Source organism: Lithobates pipiens, unplaced genomic scaffold (genome assembly GCF_037356315.1).
Source record: "Lithobates pipiens isolate NorthernLeopardFrog02 unplaced genomic scaffold, aLitPip1_a1.2 Scaffold_10, whole genome shotgun sequence".
NCBI lineage: Eukaryota > Metazoa > Chordata > Amphibia > Anura > Ranidae > Lithobates > Lithobates pipiens.
Genome location: NW_027507686.1, coordinates 63,482,312 through 63,505,249, shown reverse-complemented (window position 1 = coordinate 63,505,249; position 22,938 = coordinate 63,482,312). Strand labels below are relative to the sequence as shown.

The 22,938-nt window shown below is 47.3% G+C and overlaps 1 long non-coding RNA gene across 2 annotated transcripts in view; it reads right to left on the bottom strand.

Annotated features, from left to right (window-relative positions):
• LOC143931383 (uncharacterized) overlaps positions 1-22,938 on the bottom strand; it is a 270,261-nt gene that overhangs the window by 172,576 nt on the left and 74,747 nt on the right. The window lies entirely within an intron of this gene.

The window sequence follows — 22,938 nt, the reverse complement described above, 5'->3', positions numbered from 1 at the left end:
TTCACAATTTTGCCCACCGAAGGTTTTTTAAGAGCTACGAAGCATATATGTACATATCCATACATATGCACGTATTCTCTATACTAAAATCAGAGTTACAATTACGGACTAATATGAATAAAAGTGAATATAAAATTACAGGTGAAAATGCAAGTAAAAATGACATTAACAATAGGCAGACCGTACTATGGAAAGTAAGATACGAATATTAATACCTAATCATAAAAACAATAGTGACAATAGAGGCTTGGACGGATAATGTTTAGATTTGGTTATATGATACAGAGGGAACGAAATATGTGGTAAATGGGGATTGTCATTCCTTAGCACCATAAAATGTATCTGGGTATAAATTAAAGGCATTTGTATATGATGGAAAAAATGCCTGAAGGTGTGAGGTAGGGAGTAAGGAATAAAGATAGAATTTGAAGGATTAGATTGGGATGAGATGAATACAATGATTTTAATAGAATTTACTTAATATAAGATGTTTGGACTTTTCGACTACGTGAATTGCATAAAACCCTATGTATATATATATATATATATATATATATATATATATATATATATATATATATAAAAGAGAGAATATATAGAGGAGTATTTTAAGGATAAATTTGCCCCTCCACAGTTATTGTTATTTGTATTAAAGTAATGGGTTGGAATGTTGATTTATCGAATAGATAACATTCGATAAATCAACATTCCAACCCATTACTTTAATACAAATAACAATAAGGCCGCGTACACACGCGCGGACTGTTCGCCCAACCTTGTTCGGCAAACAGTTTGTCAAACAGTCCGCTCAAAATTTGCATGAGCGGACTTGCCCACACACGAGCGGACTGTTTGACGAACAAGGTTGGGCAAACAGTTCGCTCAACTTTTGAAATGAACGGACTCGCCCACGTAAGGAGGAGGCAAATCCGCCCATTTCGAGCGCGTGTACAGGTAGGCGGGGCCCGCGAAGGAGACGTCGCGGGCTCCGCCGCCTGGAATGGGCTTAAAGGGGAACCCCAACGCCGAAAAAAATCGGCGTGGGGGTTCCCCCCAAGTCCACACCAGACCCTTGTCCGAGCACGCTACCCGGCCGGCCAGGAAAGGGGGGCGAGCGAGCGCGCCCCCCCTCCTGAGCCGTACCAGGCCGCGTGCCCTCAACATGGGGGGGTGCCTTGGGGAAGGGGGGGGGCCGCGCGGCCCCCCCACCCCAAAGCACCTTGTCCCCATGTTGATGAGGACAAGGGCCTCTTCCCGACAACCCTGGCCGTTGGTTGTCGGGGTCTGCGGGCGGGGGGCTTATCGGAATCCGGGAGCCCCCTTTAAGAAGGGGGCCCCCGGATACCGGCCCCCCACCCTATGTGAATGAGTATGGGGTACAATGTACCCCTACCCATTCACCTGTGAAATAAAGTACAAATAAAAACACAACACAGGGGGAAAAAATATTTTATTGCACAGCCGGGGGTCTTCCGTCTTCGGGGGTCTTCTCGCCGGACTCCTCCGCTATCTGTGTGTAGCTCTTTTGCCAGCGGAGGAGTCCGGCTTTCTTCCTCCCCGCCGCCGGCCTCTTCTTCCGACTTCGGGGGTCTTGTCCCCCTCTTCGGTTCTTCTGCCGGGCCACCGCGCCTGGTCCGGTGGCCCGGTCTTCTGTCGCCGTCTTCCGTTCTTCTGTCGCCGCCTTCGGTTCTTCTGCCGGGCCACCGCGCCTTCTTGTAGCTCTTTTACAGGCGGTGGCCCGGTCTTCTGTCGCCGTTGCCGCCTTCCGTTCGTGTTCTTCTTCTTGTTCTTCTTGTTCTTCTCCTGGAGATGTTGACTCGACGAGCTCTCCGGCCGGAATGCCGGGGACGCGCTGTGCGGTCACTTATATAGTGACAATGGGGCGGGGTCACATGGTATATGTCACATGGGTTGGTCACATGGGTTGATGTCACATGGGGACTATGACATCGTAAGGGGGCGGGGTCACCATGTGACATCAACCCATGTGACATATACCATGTGACCCCGCCCCATTGTCACTATATAAGTCACAGCGCAGGGCGGCTCTGGCATTCCGGCCGGAGGGAGCGACGTGTCAACATCGCCTGGAGAAGAACAAGAAGAACAAGAAGAAGAACACGAACGGAAGGCGGCGACAGAAGACCGGGCCACCGCCTGTAAAAGAGCTACAAGAAGGCGCGGTGGCCCGGCAGAAGAACCGAAGGCGGCGACAGAAGAACGGAAGACGGCGACAGAAGACCGGGCCACCGGACCAGGCGCGGTGGCCCGGCAGAAGAACCGAAGAGGGGGACAAGACCCCCGAAGTCGGGAGAAGAGGCCGGCGGCGGGGAGGAAGAAAGCCGGACTCCTCCGCTGGCAAAAGAGCTACACACACATAGCGGAGGAGTCCGGCGAGAAGACCCCCGAAGACGGAAGACCCCCGGCTGTGCAATAAAATATTTTTTCCCCCTGTGTTGTGTTTTTATTTGTACTTTATTTCACAGGTGAATGGGTAGGGGTACATTGTACCCCATACTCATTCACATAGGGTGGGGGGCCGGTATCCGGGGGCCCCCTTCTTAAAGGGGGCTCCCGGATTCCGATAAGCCCCCCGCCCGCAGACCCCGACAACCAACGGCCAGGGTTGTCGGGAAGAGGCCCTTGTCCTCATCAACATGGGGAGAAGGTGCTTTGGGGTGGGGGGGCCGCGCGGCCCCCCCCTTCCCCAAGGCACCCCCCATGTTGAGGGCACGCGGCCTGGTACGGCTCAGGAGGGGGGGCGCGCTCGCTCGCCCCCCTTTCCTGGCCGGCCGGGTAGCGTGCTCGGACAAGGGTCTGGTGTGGACTTGGGGGGAACCCCCACGCCGATTTTTTTCGGCGTTGGGGTTCCCCTTTAAGCCCATTCCAGGCGGCGGAGCCCGCGACGTCTCCTTCGCGGGCCCCGCCTACCTGTACACGCGCTCGAAATGGGCGGACTTTCCGAGCGGGAACAGTCCGCTCATTTCGAAAGTACAGCGGACAAGCCCACACACGGGCGGACTGTTCGCTCAAACACAGTTTCAGCGGACAGTTTTTCGGAATTTCCGAAAGACTTTGTCCGTCCAACTGTCCGCTGAAACTGTCCGCTGAAAGCCCACACACGAGCGGACTGTCCGCCCAAACACTGTTCAGCGGACAAGGTTGGGCGAACAGTCCGCCCGTGTGTACGCGGCCTTACTGTGGAGGGGCAAATTTATCCTTAAAATACTCCTCTATATATTCTCTCTTATATATATATATATATATATATATATATATATATATATATATACATAGGGTTTTATGCAATTCACGTAGTCGAAAAGTCCAAACATCTTATATTAAGTAAATTCTATTAAAATCATTGTATTCATCTCATCCCAATCTAATCCTTCAAATTCTATCTTTATTCCTTACTCCCTACCTCACACCTTCAGGCATTTTTTCCATCATATACAAATGCCTTTAATTTATACCCAGATACATTTTATGGTGCTAAGGAATGACAATCCCCATTTACCACATATTTCGTTCCCTCTGTATCATATAACCAAATCTAAACATTATCCGTCCAAGCCTCTATTGTCACTATTGTTTTTATGATTAGGTATTAATATTCGTATCTTACTTTCCATAGTACGGTCTGCCTATTGTTAATGTCATTTTTACTTGCATTTTCACCTGTAATTTTATATTCACTTTTATTCATATTAGTCCGTAATTGTAACTCTGATTTTAGTATAGAGAATACGTGCATATGTATGGATATGTACATATATGCTTCGTAGCTCTTAAAAAACCTTCGGTGGGCAAAATTGTGAAATACTGTAAAGGATAATAGCAGGAACACAATCACCACAGCGCTTTATCCGATATAAGGGCATTCCCATAGTTAAAATGGCGGCGTTTGCCCGCGCATGCGCGATAGGTGTATTGTGCTCTATATAGAGCGTAAGGTGTGTGAAGATGGCCGCTCCAGATGACGTCCCAGTGACGAAACGCGTAGGGCGTGGCTTATCGATCACACACTTTCAACACAGACGGCGTGGAAGCCGAACGGAACGCTCGCAGCAGCTTCCTTACTCCTTATACAGCAACCTTTTATGCCATTACCCATATCCACAATTGTGAGTAGTTTTAAGTATTTGTTTAACAAATTGATTTATACGGTATCACACTATGGATGGTCCTCTCTTTTAACATATACACACTGTGGCACACTCCACCTGGAAATAACGAGGGATCTCCAGCAGTCCATCAGAAGCAAGCCAGAGAGCGACACAGTAGCTCATACTGTGAAGGCTGATCCTCCCCGGATGGGGTTATTTTTCTGGTGAGAGTACAACCTAGAAGTGTCCACAATGCATGAAGATTAGATTTGGATCCATCACATTCCCTCCTCCTATCCACAGGAAAAACTCCATTAATTGCACTGCATCAAAGACTTCTTGCTCTTTTTTATATTTTTATCTTTTTTTATCCTTTTTTTACCTTTTTATATATTTTTGGATAAATATTGAATTTTTATTCTTACCCTTTTTTCACTCCCAATTTTTGGCACGTTTCACTAGATGTACTGACATCTATCACATATCTACTGTGTATTTTATTATTGCATGCTTATATTTTACCGTCACATTTTGTGCACTTGAAACTTTAAAGTTTGGTTAATTTTGTGTTTACATTTCATATTTGTCACTAAAATACTTAGTAGAACTAGCACTAGCACTGTACATGTTTTGGGTACTTATATGTTTTTAGACATTAAGAAGTGATCACTAATTTATGTCTTACATTGCACATATTTCTATTTTTTAGCCAGCACGCTGGCAAATATCTATTGTGGCAAATATTCTTATTTAAACAATTTCCATTTTTTATTTTTATTTATATATTTCATACTAGAACAGCACATTGCACATTGTCACTTACAAATTAGGTTAAAGTAACGCTTCGAATTATTACACCATTAAGTCCCTGGAGACATACTTCCATATATAGGTATAGCGCCAGATCTATTCATAGCAAACCCCAATTTAACATTCCCCACCCTACCAGGTGGATATTAATAGAGGCAGCTCCTACCTATTTTACCTCATTTTATTTTATATTCACATATAAGCTCCATAGCGCAACCTACCACCCTTATTCCTCCCACACTACTGTACACAGGATGGGTGAGGGAGTCCGTGGAGGGACACGCCGCTGTGCATATCCCGCGTGTTCTGAGGTCTGAACAGTGTATTACACAGTGAACAAAGTTCATATATCTACTGTATATACATCTAATACATAAAAAGTGCACTGTGTATTCTAAAAGGGGGATAATGGTCAAGAGACACGCAAAGATCAAGGACACAATTACTAATTGTGTTATATATACATAGATTATCTATATGAAATAATGATACTCACGGAGATGTGAAAAAAAAACACACACACACAGATAGAACATAATGCCGCATACACTCGATCAGAATTTGGGCCAGCAAAAGACCGATGAGAGCTTTTCATTGGAAAATGCAACCGTGTGTATGCTCCATCGGAATTTAGCTGGCTGAATTCCCGCCAGCAAAAATTTGATAGCATGTTCTCAATTTTCCTGGTGGAAAACCTTTTTATCGGAAATTCCGATCGTGTGTATGCAATTCCAACAAGCAAAAACTCACGCATGCTCAGATTCAACTACAAGATGGAAGCTATTGGCTACTAGGTATTGAACTTCCTTTTTCTAGACTTGTCGTACGTGTTGTACGTCATCGCGTTCTTGCTGGTCGGAATTTGGTGTGACCATGTGTAGGCAAGACAGTTTGAGCGGAATTCCGTCAGGAAAACCATCAGAGCTTTTTCCGACGACAATTCTGATCGTGCGTACGTGGCATAAGGGTCCAGATTCCAGGCTTAAGGGAGACCATAAGGGTCTCCTGTAAATATTAAGATATATTAGGCAAGTAGCAAAAAGATATGATCTTACCAAAACAAAAATACTATAAAAAAAATGGGATGATAACTGGCTCTGTATAAAAAGACAGTGAGGGTACACTGGAATATGGCTCCAATACTTATATACACGCTATATTACCAGTTTTGGGATGCCTGCCTTTTCACACACATTAACTTTAATGGCATCCCATTCTTAGTCTTTAGGGTTCAATATTTAGTTGGCCCACCCTTTGCAGCTATAACAGCTTAACTCTTTTTGGAAGTCTGTCCACAAGGTTTAGGAGTGTGTCTATAAGAATCGTAGCGGTACCCCCAAGAGGGCTGCTAATAGACTCTATAACCCACTGATTACCTTGACTCTGCAAATTCTCCCTTACCTCTGACACCCTGGGTTCCATCATGTCTCCAGCTGTGCTAGTAAATAGAGACTCACACAGTATTAAAGGGGTTGTAAAGGTACATATTTTTTCACCTTAATGTATCCTTCGCATTAAGGTGAAAAAACACCTGGCAGTCACCGATCCCCTAGCCCCCCCCCCCATTTTACTTACCTGAACCCCTTCATTCAGTCAGCAGGGACGCGCTGGCTCCTTCTCCATGGGCTCCTGGCTCTTGATTGGATAGATTGATAGCAGAACAGCCATTGGCTCCCACTGCTGTCAATCAAATCCAATGATGCGGGCGCCGTGGGGCGGGGCTGAGTCCGGCATTCTGAGTCTATAGATGCAAATGCTGGACTCGGGAGTGCTCCCGCGAGGTAACCCCATCGGGGAAGAGCTTCTCCGAGGTAGTTATCAGATGTGGGGAGGAGCCGCGAGAGCTGCTGGGTGACTCCAGAAGAGCAGATTCCGGGCAACTCTGTGCAAAACGAACTGCACAGTAGAGGTACGTATAACATGTTTGTTATTTTACCCTTACAATCTCTTTAAGGAAACAGTTCAAATATGTTTACTGTATTATCAAAACACAGGATTATATATACAGTATCTCACGATATATACACCCCTCACGTTTTTGTAAAATTTTTATTATATCTTTTCATGTGACAACACTGAAGAAATGACACTTTGCTATAATGTAAAGTAGTGAGTGTACAGCTTGTATAACAATGTAAATTTGCTGTCCCCTTAAAATAACTCAACACACAGCCATTAATGTCTAAACTGCTGGCAACAAAAGTGAGTACACCCTTAAGTGAAAATGTCCAAATTGGGCCCAAAGTCTCAATATTTTGTGTGGCCAAAATTATTTTCCAGCACTACCTTAACCCTCTTGGGCATAGAGTTCACCAAAGCTTCACAGGTTGCCAATGGAGTCCTCTTCCACTCCTCCATGATGACATTGTGGAGCTACTGGATATAAGAGACCTTGCACTCCTCAACCTTCCATCACCTTTACCCTCAGCTTCTTAGTAAGGCGGTGGTTGTCTTGGAGGTGTGTTTGGGGTCGTTAGCAAGTTGGAATACTGCCCTGTGGCCCTGTCTCTGAAGGGAGAGGATCGTGCACTGCTTCAGTATGTCACAGTACATGTTGGCATTCATGGTTTCCTCAATGAACTGTAGCTCCCCAGTGCCGGCCGCACTCATGCAGCCCCAGAACATGACACTCCCACCACCATGCTTGACTGTAGGCAAGAAACACTTGTCTTTGTACTCATCATCTGGTTGCCGCCACACACGCTTGACACCATCTGAACCAAATAAGTTTATCTTGGTCTCATCAGACCACAGGACATAGTTCCACTAATCCATGTCTTTAGTCTATTTGTCTTCAGCAAACTGCAGGCTTTCTTGTGCATCATCTTTAGAAGAGGCTTCCTTCTGGGACGTCAGCCATGCAGACCAATTTGATGCAGTGTGCAGCGTATGGTGTGAGCACTGACAGGCTGACACCCCACCACTTCACCCTCTGCAGCAATGCTGGCAGCACTCATATGTCTATTTTCAAAAGACAACCTCTGGATATGATGCTAAGCATGTGCACTCAACTTCTTTGGTTGACCATTGGGAGGCCTGTTATGAGCGGAATCTGCCCTGGTAAACGGCTGTATGGTCTTGGCCACCGTGCTACAGCTCAGTTTCAGGGTCTTGACAATCTTCTTATAGCCTAGTGTAGACATGTCACTGGAGAAGTGGTTGAGGGGGTGTACATCTCACCTAGGTTGCTACACAGTGTGAGATGGTAAGTCCAGGATGGATCAGTTTCTCAGCAGCAATATGCTGCTGAGTTGTTATTTAATCTTGCCGGGCCTGGGTTTATATGGAATGGCAGGTAGGTTTGGTAGAGGGACCTGTCATTCCACACCCCCCATCCCTCGATCCAGTTCTGGGTTTTGGATCAGGTGAGCTTTGATCCTAATTAGCCTGGGAAGGTAAAGGCTCTGCGGGCCTGCAGGTGTTCGCTCTCAGCCAGGGAAATGAACAGTCTGTGTGTTGGAGGAAGCTGCAAGCACAGCCACTGCTGGAGCTAAAACCCACCCTGCGATATCCAGGCGAAAGACGCTGTGTTTATAAGTGTCAGATAGGTGAGAAGAACCTGTTAGTAAGCGCCCAGCCGGGCTAGGTTGTTTTTTTATTATTATTATTTTGTTCCTGTTGTACACAAGAAGCACGGTGTTGCTGTATATTTGGTTTGTTGGACTGTTTGTACCACGAATAAACGCCAAGGTCTGCTTTATAAATTCCAAGTCTGCTGTGAACTGTGTCCAAAATCACCCTACCCCGGGAAGATCCCTTACAATTGGTGGAGAATTCGGGCAACACGGTTGCTAGGGGCAACGGTGTGGACAGACTTGGCTACAGCTGCTTATGTCCTGGGTGAAAGCTGCAACTACACTCCAAGAACAGTCCAGCAACATGGAGGAGATGCTGAAGCAGTTTATGCAAGTGAGTTTGCAACAACAGCAGGCTCAGACAGAGGCCAATAGACGACATGAACAGTCCATGGCTGCACAACAGCAGATGCATAAGGAAGAGTTGCAAGCTTTGCGCCAAAGCCAACAACAACTTATCGAGCACCTGATAGTAAATCGAGAGGCGCCTGTGGTTGCTAATCCACCCACAGTGATGGGAGCCGCTCCAGAGATTTTTTTTGGGAGAAGGACTGTGCAGAAAGCGCTGCAAAAGATGACTGCTGAGGACGATGTTGAGGCCTATCTAACAGTATTTGAGCGCGTGGCTGAGCGAGAGAAGTTACCAGCCGCTGAGTGGGCAGAGGTAATTGCGCCCTATTTAACAGGTGAACCTCAAAAGGCCTACTATGACCTCAGTGAGCAAGAGGTTAAGGACTATACTCGGCTAAAAGAGGAGGTACTTGCCCGACTAGGAGTTACTACTGCAGTCCGTGCCCGGAGGGTACGCAACTGGAGCTACAGTCTGGACAAATCAGCGAGGTCCCAGATGTATGACCTAATCCATTTGGCAAGAAAGTGGTTGGAGCCAGACACTTCTACTCCTGCACAAATAATGGAGAAGGTCGTGATGGATCGCTACCTCCGAGCGCTTCCTACTGACCTGCAACGCTGGGTGGGACAAGGTGATCCTAAGAATGCAAACGAACTTGTCAACCTTGTGGAGAGGTTCCAGGCGACTGAGGACTACCTCCGTGATGTTCCTGCAGCATCTTCACCTCCCCGGAGCGCCAGATCTGTGCCGTCAGCTGGTAAGAGACTTCCATCTATTGGGGGAGTGTGGAGGGGTGCTGATGGAGGGAAAAGGGCTCAAGTGGTGTCTCAGGGACAAAAGACTGGTGATGGTCCCGGGTGGCTAAGGGGCTCTGAAAAGGACTCCTTGCCAAAGAGACCAGGCCCTATCCAGTGTTGGAGATGCCATGAGGCGGGACACGTGTCTGCCCATTGCCCTCTTACCACTGAACCCATGGAGTGTGACGCTAGCCGGCGTCAGTCGCTGTTTGCGGAACCATCTTGTGCTGCAGTTCCTGGACTAGAGACTGAACCGCAAATCTGCAATATTACCATCAATGACCTTCCCGTTGAGGCGTTAATGGACTCGGGAAGCCTCGTAACCTTGGTGCATGCTAGCCTGGTGGCTGGGGACTTAGAGTCTAAAAAGCATATGAGTGTTGTGTGCATACATGGTGATACAAAAGTGTACCCTATAGTGCTGGCTAAAGTCGGGACTGAACAAGGCACCGTACAATATGAAGTGGGTGTGGTGAAAAACCTCATGCATAATGTAATATTGGGGCGCGATTTTCCATTATTCTGGGCTCTCTGGGAAAAAAGGAAAATCCCCAAAAGGAGTGGGGATACCTCTAAGGGGGTTGCTTTGTCCCCTGTGAATGATAGAAGTGTGCAGGATGAAAATGATTGTTCTCCTTTGCAGGTCCTGGCTGGGGAGGAGGAGGCTCCTCCCACTGAGCAAAATATACTAGACTTAGAGGTGTCTAGGAATAATTTTGGCGCTGCACAATTACAGGACCCCACTCTCAAAAATGCGAGAGAGCAGGTTGCTGTTATGAATGGGGTACCTCAGGAACCAGAGGCTGAAAAAAGATTTCCACATTTTTCGGTGACTAATGATCTTTTCTATAGAGTCAATAAGATTAAGGATGAGATTGTGGAACAGCTTCTGGTACCTAAGCCGTACCGGCGTCAGGTGCTTGACATGGCACATAACCATGTTCTTGGGGGACACTTGGGGACTGACAAAACGCGAGAGAGGGTTCTCCAGAGGTTTTTTTGGCCGGCGATATATGATGACATTAAAAAATACTGCGAGTCGTGCCCCACATGTCAGGTTAGTGCCCCAGTGTCACATTTTCGCAGTCCTTTGGTTTCGCTCCCTATTATAGAGGTGCCTTTTGAGCGTATTGCCATGGATTTAGTGGGTCCCGTTGTAAAGTCAGCTAGAGGACACCAGTATATTTTGGTAGTCATAGATTATGCGACCCGCTATCCTGAGGCTGTACCCTTAAGAAACACTGCATCTAAAACAATTGCACGTGAGTTGTTTTATATGTTCTCTAGGACTGGGATCCCCAAAGAAATCCTAACTGACCAAGGTACGCCATTTATGTCAAAACTGATGAAGAAATTATGCAAACTATTTAAAGTCTCACACATCCGTACCTCTGTATACCACCCCCAGACGGACGGATTGGTGGAGAGATTTAATAAAACTTTGAAACATATGTTGAAGAAAGTGGTGGGAAAAGATGGTCGTGACTGGGATCATTTATTACCCTACCTCATGTTTGCTATTAGGGAAGTGCCCCAAGCGTCCACAGGGTTCTCACCATTCGAGTTGGTCTATGGTCGTCACCCTAGGGGTCTACTGGACATTGCAAAAGAGACATGGGAGTGAGTCCACCCCATACAAGAGTGTTATTGAGCATGTAGCACAAATGCAGGACCGTATAGCCACTGTAATGCCCCTGGTAAGGGAACACCTCCAGAGAGCTCAAGAGGCCCAAAGTAGAATTTACAACCGTTCCGCAAGAATCAGGACATTCAACCCAGGCGATAGGGTCCTTATACTAGTCCCCACTGTTGAGAGTAAATTCTTAGCGAAGTGGCAAGGTCCTTATGAAATTGTTGAAAAGATCAGTGAGGTGAACTACAAGGTGCACCAACCAGGTAGAAGGAAGCCTTTCCAAGTTTATCACATAAACTTGATCAAGCCCTGGAAAGACAGGGAATCCTTGGTGGCGACAAATACTGTTAATAATTTGTCACCACCAATCCCTCCAGTCAAGGTAGGTGATGCTCTATCAGTGTCACAGAAACAGGAGGCTCTGGAATTTTTACAGAAAAACAAAAACAAGTTCTCTGACCTCCCAGGGCGTACCCACCTCATCCATCATCACATTGAAACTGAGCCTAGAAGCAGAGTAAACCTAAAGCCCTATAGGATACCGGAGGCACGTAGGAAAGCCGTATCTGCCGAGATAAAACGTATGCTTGATCTGGGGGTAATTGAGGTGTCACAGAGTGAATGGTCCAGCCCGATTGTGCTAATCCCAAAGCCCAATGGAACTTGGAGGTTCTGTAACGATTTCAGAAAGTTGAATGAGATCTCCAAGTTCGATGCTTATCCTATGCCCAGGGTAGATGAGTTGATTGAGAAGTTAGGTAACGCCAGGTACATAACCACCCTCGATCTCACAAAGGGCTACTGGCAGATTCCACTTTCTGGCGAGGCTAAAGAGAAAACTGCATTCTCCACCCCTGATGGGCTATTCCAGTATGTAGTGATGCCATTCGGGTTACATGGAGCGCCTGCAACTTTCCAGAGGTTGATGGACTTGATTCTGCGACCACATCGGGATTACTCAGCCGCCTACCTCGATGATGTGGTCATTTTTAGCCCTGATTGGGAAAGTCACCTCTGTAAGGTACAGGCCGTGTTGGATACCATAAGTGATGCAGGGTTGACCATAAATGCCGAGAAGTGTGCTCTAGCCCTAGAAGAGGCCAAATATCTGGGCTACATTGTTGGGAGAGGATTGATTAAGCCACAGCTAAATAAAATTGAGGCAATACAGAATTGGCCTAGACCCCTGACAAGGAAACAGGTTAGAGCTTTCCTGGGTATTACGGGTTATTACCGTAGATTTGTGCCGAACTTTGCCTCAGTTGCTGCTCCACTAACTGACTTGACAAAGGGCGGAAAGACAGCAATGGTCACGTGGACCCCAGAGGCCGAGAAGGCTTTCCAAAGCCTTAAGTCTGCCTTGTGCCAACCACCTGTGTTAGTTACCCCCAATTTCAGGCGAGAATTTCTGGTCCAGACAGATGCCTCTAACACAGGCTTAGGTGCAGTACTCTCACAAGTAGTGAATGGTGAGGAGCATCCGGTGACGTACTTGAGTAGAAAACTAACCCCGGCCGAGAAAAATTATGCCATTGTGGAGCGAGAATGTTTGGCAGTGAAGTGGGCCCTAGAATCTTTAAAGTATTACTTGCTAGGCAGGAAATTCAAGTTGGTGACAGACCATGCCCCCCTAACATGGATGAAGTTAAACAAGGAGAGAAATGCAAGAGTGACTAGATGGTTTCTGTCCTTACAAAACTTTAATTTCACTGTGGAACACAGGCCAGGGAAATTACAGGCAAATGCTGACGCATTGTCGAGGGTGAGTTGTCTGTGGGGACAAAAGGCTCAGCCCTCCGGTCTGAAAAAGAGGGGGGGGATATGTAGACATGTCACTGGAGAAGTGGTTGAGGGGGTGTACATCTCACCTAGGTTGCTACACAGTGTGAGATGGTAAGTCCAGGATGGATCAGTTTCTCAGCAGCAATATGCTGCTGAGTTGTTATTTAATCTTGCCGGGCCTGGGTTTATATGGAATGGCAGGTAGGTTTGGTAGAGGGACCTGTCATTCCACACCCCCCATCCCTCGATCCAGTTCTGGGTTTTGGATCAGGTGAGCTTTGATCCTAATTAGCCTGGGAAGGTAAAGGCTCTGCGGGCCTGCAGGTGTTCGCTCTCAGCCAGGGAAATGAACAGTCTGTGTGTTGGAGGAAGCTGCAAGCACAGCCACTGCTGGAGCTAAAACCCACCCTGCGATATCCAGGCGAAAGACGCTGTGTTTATAAGTGTCAGATAGGTGAGAAGAACCTGTTAGTAAGCGCCCAGCCGGGCTAGGTTGTTTTTTTATTATTATTATTTTGTTCCTGTTGTACACAAGAAGCACGGTGTTGCTGTATATTTGGTTTGTTGGACTGTTTGTACCACGAATAAACGCCAAGGTCTGCTTTATAAATTCCAAGTCTGCTGTGAACTGTGTCCAAAATCACCCTACCCCGGGAAGATCCCTTACACCTAGGCTATCTTATATAGAGCAACAATTATTTTTTTCAGATCCTAAGAGAGTTCTTTGCCATGAGGTGATATGTTCAACTTCCAGTGATCAGAGAGTGATAACACCATATTTAACACACCTGCTCCCCATTCACACTGATACCTTGTAACACTAACGAGTCACATGACACCAGGGAGGACAAAATGGCTAATTGGACCCAATTTGCACATTTTCACTTGGGGGTGTACTCACTTTTGTTACCAGTGGTTTTAGACATTAATGACTGTGTGTTGGGTTATTTTGAGCAAATTTACACTGTTATAAAACCTGTACACTCACTACTTTACATTGTAGCAAAGTGGTGTAAAGTCCTCTTAGTTGTGAATGTACACAAATATTAACTCAAACATAGAAACCTATGTGAAAGGGTTAACAGGAGAGTAGACACCTGACACTAAGGGGATCATTTACGAAAGGCAAATCCACTTTGCACTACAAGTGCACTTGGAAGTGCAGTTGCTCTAAATCTGAGGGGTAGATCTGAAATGAGTGGAAGCTCTGCTAATTTTATCATCCAATCATGTGCAAGCTAAAATGCTGTTTTTTATTTTCCTTGCATGTCCCCCTCGGATCTACAGCGACTTTACTTCCAAGTGCACTTTCAAGTGCAAAGAGGATTGTCCTTTAGAAGATAACCCCCTATATTTTATGTGTCAGATCTCTCCCTTCTGCCTCCAGAACTCATGCACAATGTGGATAAATAGTATAAACAATATTATATTCAATAGGCTGGCTCCCTTTAGCAGTTCAATGCAATTAGAGCAGATGAGGGGAGAAAATGATAAAAAGGGTGAGAAAGCGTATTCCTTGAAAAGCAGATATCTTCAGCTAGCCTCTTTATGTTGTAACTAATGTAATCCAAAATGGCAAGGTGTAGCAAGGTTAGCAAAGCTGTGATTTATCCTGGTTATATTATAACTGCCTTCTTTTATGATCCTAAAGATGTCATCTGATGTGGCTACTGAAATCATTATGCATTGGGTAGGGATGAGCCGAACACCCCCCGGTTCGGTTCGCACCAGAACTTTCGAACGGATCCCAAATTCGTACGAACGTTAGAACCCCATTGAAGTCTATGGGACTCGAACGTTCGAAATTAAAAGTGCTAATTTTAACGGCTAATATGCAAGATACTGTCCTAAAAAGGGTTTGGGGACCTGGCTCCTGCCCCAGGGGACATGGGTCAATGCCTAAAATGTTTTTAAAAATGGCCGTTTTGGCGGGAGCACTGATTTTAATGACGATTAAAGTGAAAAAAAAAAGTGAAATATTCCTTTAAATATGGTGCCTGGGGGGTGTCTGTAGGATGCCTGTGAAGTGCCACGTGTTTCCCATGTTTAGAACAGTCCCTGCACAAAATGACATTAAACGGAAATAACACTATTTAAAACTGCTTGCGGTTTTAATGTTATATCTGGTTCCTGCAATATGGTTGAAAATCATTGAGAAAAATGGCATGGGTAGCCCTCCCTGCCCATTACCAGCCTATTTGGGTCTTGTACGCATATTAAGGGGAACCCTGTACCCATATTTAAAAAAAGGAAATGCGTGTGGCCCCCAGGCCCTATATACTCAGAACAGCAGTATACAGGCGGTGCAAACAAGACAGGGACTGTGTAGGTTTGTTGTGTTAAGTTGAATCTGTTTGTAATTTTCAACTGGTACATTTTTAAAGTGTAGCTCCAGTCAAAAAAACTATTTTTAAGCTTTTTGGAAAACATAGGGAAGGGTTATCACCCCTGTATAATTTGTTTTGTCGTCCATCTTTTTTCATCTCACTTGCTGTTGTCTCCTTCCGTTTGCAAGTAGGAGATGTTTGTAAGTTGGATGTTTGAAAGTAGGGGCCTGCCCTATATGCTCTGCAGAAATGGCGGAACAAGGTGTTGGTTTTGCCACAACATTGTAAGCCCTCAAAGTGACTCTTGGTGGGCGCTGGAGCGCCCTGCTGTGAACGATTATATCAAGAATTGTAATTACATGCCATTGTTGAACAGTGGTAGAAAAATTGACCTTTGGTGGTTGTGGTGCTGGTGCCACAACACTATAAGTCCTCACCGTTACTCTGGGTGGGCACAGGAAGGGGCCCTCCTGTGAAATATTATATCAAGAATTGTAATTACATGTCCCTGTTAAACAGGGGCAGAAAAATTGGGCCTTAGGCACTGGTGCTGGTGCCACCACACTGCAACCTCTGCCATATACTCTAGTTGTATTGCAGGAATTAGCCCTGCTGCAAAGCATTGCATCAAAAATTGTACTTAAACGCCCCTGTTAAACAGGGGCAGAAAAATTGGGCCTTAGGCACTGGTGCCACCACACTGCAACCTCTGCCATATACTCTAGTTTTATTGCAGGAATTAGCCCTGCTGCAAAGCATTGCATCAAAAATTGTAATTAAACGCCCCTGTTAAACAGGGGCAGAAAAATTGGGCCTTAGGCACTGGTGCTGGTGCCACCACACTGCAACCTTTGCCATATACTCTAGTTTTATTGCAGGAATTAGCCCTGCTGCAAAGCATTGCATCAAAAATTTTAATTAAACGCCCCTGTTAAACAGGGGCAGAAAAATTGGGCCTTAGGCACTGGTGCTGGTGCCACCACACTGCAACCTCTCCCATATACTCTTGTTTGATTGCAGGAATTAGCTCTGCTGCAAAGCATTGCATCAAAAATTGTACTTAAATGCCCCTGTTAAACAGGGGCAGAAAAATTGGGCTGATGGCATCAACCAGAACCAGAAATGTTCTTCCAACATATCAGCGGAGGAGGAAGAGGATAGACAATCAACGTAACAGGACAGTCACTCAGCATCAGCATAGGCAGTCTTGAAGGGATGTGATATTTAAAAAAAAATTATTCTGTTACATCAGCTTCAGGTGCTTGGTAGCTGTGGGTGATCCAAGACTGATTAATCTTGATGAAGGTCAGTCGATCAACTGATTCAGTGGACAGGCGCACCCTGTGATCGGTAACAAAGCCACCAGCAGCACTGAAGGTGCGTTCCGAAAGAACGCTGGATGCAGGACAGGCCAGTAGCTCAATTGCATACTGTGCAAGCTCTGGCCAGTGATCCATCCTCAAGACCCGGTAAGCCAGAGGATTTTCAGTGGGAAAGGTGTCCAAGCCTGACCTTGCCCCTAGGTATTCCTGCACCATGTAAATCAGACGCTGGTGATGGGTGCTGGAACCGATCATACCTTGGGGCTGCGGACTAAAAAATTGTCTGAAAGCATCAGTCAGACGGCCACCTTCTCCACCGCTCCTTCTGACCGATGCCTCAGCAACACGTTGTCCAGGACCAGGAGTTTGTAACCTCCCAGTCTCTGGGAACGCGTTGCACAGACCTTTCTGCAAGGCCTCCCGGAGATGTCTCATCCTCTGCTCCCTCTGCGATGGCAAGATAAGGTCGGTAACCTTACCCTTGTACCGTGGATCAAGGAGAGTGGCCAGACAGTAATGGTTCCTCTCCTTGATCCGAAGAATACGAGGATCCTTCCGCAGGCTTTGCAGGATCAGGGAGGCCATGCAGCGTAGGTTAGCTGAGGCATTCGGTCCGGAGTCCTCTGGGTCACTAAGGACAACATGATCCGCAGCTACCTCCTCCCAGCCACGTACAAGTCCACGTGTTTCTTGGGACTGTAAATCATCCCTACAAGACTGCTGCTGCTGATGCTGAGTGCCAGCCTCCACCTCCATGCTGACACAATCATCCTCCTCCTCCTCTTCCTCCTCCTCATCCTCTTCCTGTGTGATGGGTGGCACAGCAGGAACACTGTCTGGATAAAGGGGGCCTTAAGAGGCAAGGAAGTCCTCCTCTTCCTGCCTCTGTTCTGCCTCAAGTGCCCTGTCCATTATTCCACGCAGCGTATGCTCCAAGAGGTGGACAAGAGGTACAGTGTCACTGATGCATGCACTGTCACTGCTCACCATCCTTGTGGCCTCCTCAAACGGTGACAGGACAGTGCATGCATCCCTGATCATGCCCCACTGGTGTGGTGAGAAAAAACCGAGCTCCCCTGACCCTGTCCTGGTGCCGTAGTCGCACAGGTACTCATTGATGGCCCTCTGCTGCGTGTGCAGCCGCTGCAGCATGGCCAACGTTGAGTTCCATCTGGTGGGCATGTCACATATAAGGCGGTTCTTGGGCAGGTTCAACTCCTTTTGGAGCTCAGCCAGCCGAGCACAGGCATTAAATGATCGGCGGAAATGCACATAGACTTTCCTGGCCTGCTTCAGGACATCCTGTAAGCCGGGGTACCTGCCCAAGAACCGCTGCACCACCAGGTTAAGGACGTGAGCTACACAGGGCACATGGGTCAGTTGTCCCTGTCGGAGGGCGGAGAGGAGTTTGGTGCCATTGTCGCAAACCACCATTCCTGGCTTAAGCTGGCGTGGCGTCAACCACCTCTCGGCCTGCCCCTGCAGAGCTGACAAAACATCCGCCCCAGTGTGGCTCCTGTCCCCCAAACAAACCAGCGCAAGCACGGCATGGCATCGTTTTGCCTGCGTACTTGCGTAGCCCCTGGAACGCCTACGGAGCACCGCTGGTTCTGAGGACAGAGAACTGGAAGAGGCCATGGAGGAAGAAGAAGAGGAGCGGGTGGAGGAGAGAGGTGTGTCACAACCAATAGTAGCATTTTGGAGGCGTGGTGGCGGAACAACCTCCAACACTACTGCACCTTGTCCTGCATCCTTCCCAGCTGCCAGAAGAGTGACCCAATGGGCCGTGAAAGACAGGTAACGTCCCTGTCCATGCCTGCTGGACCATGAGTCAGCGGTAATATGCACCTTACCGCTGACCGCCCTGTCCAGCGAGGCAAGGACATTGCCTTCCACATGCCGGTAGAGAGCCGGAATCGCCTTCCGTGAGAAAAAGTGGCGTTTGGGGACCTGCCACTGAGGAACCGCACATTGTACAAACTCACGGAAGGGGGCCGAGTCTACCAACTGAAAAGGCAGCAGTTGAAGTGCTAGCAATTTAGCCAAGCTAGCATTCAACCGCTGGGCATGTGGATGGCTGGGAGTGAACTTCTTTCGCCGGTCCAGCAGCTGGGGCAGGGACATTTGCCTGCTATAATCGGACGTGGGTGTACCGCTAGCAGAGTTCCCGGAAGCACTTGGCTGTGACACACCTAATTCTACACCTTCATTCCTCTCAGAGCAGGTTTCAGAGAGGACTGAAGGTCTAGTGGGGTTGGAGATGCCAGCTGATAAGGAGCAAGGAGAGGTCCGCTTTGTTCTTTGGTGTGGGTCTTTGAGGTACGCTTGCCAACGAGCTGCATGGCAGGTCAACATATGTCTGGTCAAGCATGTGGTGCCCAAGCGGCTGATGTTTTGGCCACGTGAGATACGCTTGAGACATATGTTGCAAATAGCAGCGGTGCGATCTGATGCACTCGTCTCAAAAAAGGTCCACACCAAAGAACTTTTAGAATAACGCGCAGAGGCAGCGCTCTGCACAGGCGGAGCTCTGCGGTGTGATTCAGTCGGTGTGCTGCCCCTAAGCTGGCCCCCGGAGGGCATCCTGCCTCGTTGGACATGTGCCTCCTCCTCCTCTCTCCTTCCAGGCACCCACGTGGAGTCAGTGCCCTAATCATCCCCTCCCTCTTCATCGCTGTAGCAAACCTGGCAGTATGCTGCAGCTTGTGGAACATGACTGCCAGATTGCTGTCCTTCTTGAGCATCCCCTCTCTCTGCGCTCACGCTACTGCCTTCCTCTAGCTGAGTGTCATCATCAGAGCCCACAAAACACTGGGCATCCTCCTGGAGCATGTACCCAACACTGTGCTCAAAGAGTTCAGGAGACTCCTCAGGAGGACGTGGTGGGTCTAGGGAAGGAGTCACTGATGATGACATTGAGAGGAGGGAAGACGATGCGTTGGCAGCTGCTTTGCTAGTACCCTGAGCCTGGGTGAGAGAGGATGAGGAGGATGAAGAGGGCTTGGTCATCCACTCTACCAAGTCGTTGGCATGTTGCGGCTCAACATGTCCAGCTGCCGAAAAGAAGGACAAGCGTGTCCCATGGCCACGTGCTGATGACAATGCATCGCGTCCACGACCAGCACTGTTGTCTCTAGACACAGAGCCTGCTTGCCCTCTTTTATCGGCTCACGCCTGTCTGCCTCTCCTTGCTGGCCTTCCAGACATGGTAATGGCCTGAAGGGAGTTGGGTAAAAAAGCAGTTGGGTAGTGTATATTGTGCTAGAGGCACACAACACCCACTAACTCCTGCAGATGCCTTTATTATAGAACACCAGAGATAAAGGGGTATATACAGATGTATACTGTGCTGTGCTGGAGGCCCACACAACTTCCAATAACTCCTGCAGATGGCAAGTGGGCTCAAATAGAGAAGAGCTATGTAGGTGGATATAGCGGTATGTACTGGGTACAGCGCACGCAGACAACACGCACTATCTCCTAACACTACTGACTGCAAGCTCTATTATAAAAGATAGATATATCGCTAGCAATATAGGTGAGGTGAATATAGCGGTGTATACTGCGGTCAGGGCATGCAGACAATAACCACTACACAACAGCAAGATCGAAAATCGGCCGAAAACGATCGGTGTGTACTGTGTTGAAGGTACACAGAACACCCACTGCTTCAGACGCCAACATACTACACAAGGCCGCCACGCTGGCGGCCTTATATAGTGTGGGGCGTGCACTACACAGCCTGAGCTATGATTGGCCACAGGCATCCTGCCTGTGGCCAATCATGGCTCTCCTCGCTGCTGGCGCTGCGCTGAATCATGAGCCAGCAATGCACTGCGCCATCGCAGTGCATTGTGGGGCGTGAGCGCCACACGAATTTGGCGCGAACGGACCAAAATGTTCGGACTTCGCCGAACGGACGAACAGCCGATGTTCGAGTCGAACGTATGTTCGAATCGAACACGAAGCTCATCCCTATTTGTGTACATGTGTTTTTATGCATATATGCATGTGTTTGTATGTGTGTGTGTTTACATGTGTGTGTTTGTGTTACTTTTAATCCTGATCCCCCTTCCTGTACTGCTTTTTTACGGCTTTTTCATAATAGCAGCCAGGACTGTCACTCCTCTGAACAGCAATCCATGTTCAGATTGCCTTTCAGAGGCATTTAAGAGGCGGTAAAGAGGTAATATGTTGCCTTCTTACCACCGGTTTTAACCCCTTAAATGCAGCATCACCACAACGCAACCACATGCAATACACACAGTTGCGAGGTGGTTGCAGTGTAGCCCCATTCACCTGGAGGTATACTTCCAGCCTTGCCCACATCATTTATACAGCTGCTGCCTTTGCAGCTAAAGGGGGAGCTGTTGGGGGTGGTAAAAACAGCTTTACTGCATTTACGTCTGTTTGGCTGTGTGTAGCACGTAGCACGTCCCATGCATTTCAATAGGTTGCCCTATCTGCAGGGAAAGAAGCCCCTGATCCATTTTTTTTAATTGCACTGCACCAAGAACACCCCGCGTTTGCCAATGTGTAGGGTACTATTAAGAATTAATGGCAACCTTAATCACTTCAGCCCCGGAAGGTTTCACCCCTATAATGACTAGGCCATAGAGCACTACATCAATTTAACTGACAATTGCGCGGTCATGTGACGCTGTATCCAAACAAAATTGATGTCCTTATTTTACCACAAACAGAGATTTCTTTTGGTGGTATCTGATCACCTCTGCTGATTTTCTTTTTTGGGCTATAAACAAAAAAATACCGACAATTTTGAAAAAAAAAATACTTTTTTTTACTTTCTGTTATAAGATACATCCAATAAAAATTAAAAAAAAATCTAATTTCTTCATCGGTTGAGGCCAATATGTAGTCTGCTACATATGTTTGGTAAAAAAATCACAATAAGCATATATTGATTGGTTTGCGCAAAAGTTATCGCATCTACAAACTATGGGATAGATTTATGGCATTTATATTTTTTACTAGTAATGGTGGCGATCAGCAATTTTTTTCGGGACAGCGACATTGCGACGGAAAAATTTGACACTAAGTGACACTTTTGGGGGCCAGTGACACTAATATATTGATCAGTGCTAAAAAAATGCACTGTCACTGTATACATTACACTGGCAAGGAACAGGTTGATACCAGGGGCGGTCAAAGTGCTCCTAGGGAGTGAATTCTAACTGTGTGGGGGATGGACTGATTGGAGGAACACAAACACAAAATCTCTCTCTTGTTTACATAGGCAGACTGCTGTTCTGCCTCTCCAGTGAATGATCGGCAGGATTTGGCAGCCATTGTGGCCGCTGGACCAGTTGATTGTGTCTAATCACCGCGGGAGTGGGTCGCTGGCAGCGCGCCCCAATCCCCGAAGCGGAAGCAACATACAGGTACTTTGTTTCGTGCAGCTGGGGCCACCCTGCCATGGTAAATGTGCGGTGGGGGGTCCGGACGCAGTTAAAGCAGGGTTCCACCCTAAATTTGAACTTCCGCTGATCGGAACCCTCCACCCCTCCGGTGTCAGAGTTGCCACCTTTCAGGGGGGAGGGAGGTGCAGATACCTGTCTAAGACAGGTATTTGCACCCACTTCTGGGCATAGACTCCCACGGGAGTCTATGCCTCTTCCTGTCCCTCCGCGCTGTCTGCTGGGACACACACGGGTCCCAGAGACAGCGCGGACCATTCCTAGTATGCTGCGCAACTCACGCATGCGCAGTAGGGAACCGGGAAGTGAAGCCGCAATGCTTCACTTCCTGATTCCCTCACTTAGAGTGGCGGCGGCAGCAGCCGAGAGCCGAGCGATCGTTCGGCCTCGGCTGCCGACATCGCTGGATCCAGGGACAGGTGAGTGTCTATTTATTAAAAGTCAGCAGCTGCAGTATTTGTAGCTGCTGGCTTTTAATATTTTTTTTTACAGTGAAATCCCTCTTTAAGGAAAAAAAAAACAGGTTTATTCATTCACAGAGTTCTGTGAATGTGAAAACTTCAAGTATCAAGTGCCTTTGAAGCTGTCATCTTGTAGTCCTCAATGAACTACCATGGCGTTGTTGAGCGCTCTGGTAGTCCATTGATTCTTCCTGTCATGTGAAAAAGCCTGCCTGTACGATGTATAGGGCAGACAGCTTACACTGACCGTCTGTAGGAGTCATGCATGGTGCAATGCTTTCCAGGCTTCTATAAAGAATAAAAAAATAAAATGGTAAATGCACTTTTGTTAC